Here is a 1,451-nt window from a genome sequence, read left to right as displayed (position 1 = left end):
AAGGTGTCAAACCTGATATACCACTATCTCGGCGATTGCTTCAATCCATAGATGGACTTGTGAAGACGAAAAACCATGTCTTTCTTTCCTTTCACCTCATAGCCTTTAGGTTGAGCCATGTAGATCACTTCCTCCAATTCTCCATGAAGAAAAGTTGCGGTGACGTCCATCTGTTCAAAGTGAACAACAATAGATAAAATTAATCGATTGGAAAAATGCCTCACCACCGGAAAGAAAATCTCATGAAAGTCAACTCCCTTCTTTTGAGTGTAGCCCTTGGCTATCAATCTAGCCTTATACCTAGGCTTGTTGTCACCTCTTGTACTTGGCTTGATTTTATAAATCCACTTTGACTGAATGAGTTTCTGATTAGGAGGCCTTAAAACCAATGACTATGCTTGATTCTTCTACAATGAGAACAACTCTGCTTCCATAACATCCTTCCATTGTTCCTTCAAATCAGCTACAATTGCCTCCTTAAAAGTAAGAGGCTCTGCTTCAATACTATCAACTGCATAAGTAAGAGAATAAACATCTAAATTAGCATAACCATACCTCGTAGGAGCCTGTCTCACCCGCTAAGACCTATCACGTATGAGCTGATAGTCCTGTAGGTCACTGATACTTTGACTTTCTTCACCGAAAGCTCCCTCATCAATCAAAGTCCTCTACAGTTAAGGTTGTCTACCATCAGAACTAGATGACTGATCATTGGATTCGCCTGAACTAACTGATGGTCGTACTTTAGAATCAATTCTAACACCTGCCTCAACCTGATCAACTGTCTGCTATTTCTGCTACTCTTTGACACGAAATGACATCTCTTTTTCATTAAAGGTCCATCTCTACTGATAATATATTTATTTCTACCCTCTTTCAAGCACCAAAGTTTATATCCTTTAACACCCTGAGGATAGCCAATAAACATACATTCCAGTGCCCTCTTATTCAGCTTCCCTTCCTTAACATGAGCATAAGTTGAACATCCAAATACTCTGAGATGATCCAAACTTGGAGCTTTTCCTGTCCATATCTCCTGAGAAGTCTTTAGGCCTAAAGTGGAAGACAGACTCCTGTTAATAAGATAACGGGTTGTTTGGGCAGCTTCTCCCTAAAACTTCAAGGGTAATGAAGCATTTGTCAAGAGACATCTTGTACGCTCCACAATTGTTCTGTTGAACCTCTCAGTTAAACCATTCTGCTGTGGAGTGTACGTAACAGTGAAATGCCTTGTAATTCCCTCAAATTTTCAAAATTTATCAAATTTGTGATTCACAAATTCTAAACCATTGTCTGTCTTCAGATACTTTACCTTTCTGCCGGTTTGGTTCTCAACCTGCTTTTTCCATTCAAGAAATTTTTCAAAAGCTTCATCCTTTTGTTTTAGTGGATACATCCACACTTTCCTTGAAAAGTCATCAATGATCGACATAGAGTATCTTGAACCTCCC

Source organism: Benincasa hispida, chromosome 2 (genome assembly GCF_009727055.1).
Source record: "Benincasa hispida cultivar B227 chromosome 2, ASM972705v1, whole genome shotgun sequence".
Taxonomy (NCBI): Eukaryota; Viridiplantae; Streptophyta; class Magnoliopsida; order Cucurbitales; family Cucurbitaceae; genus Benincasa; species Benincasa hispida.
This window is presented reverse-complemented; position numbering follows the sequence as displayed.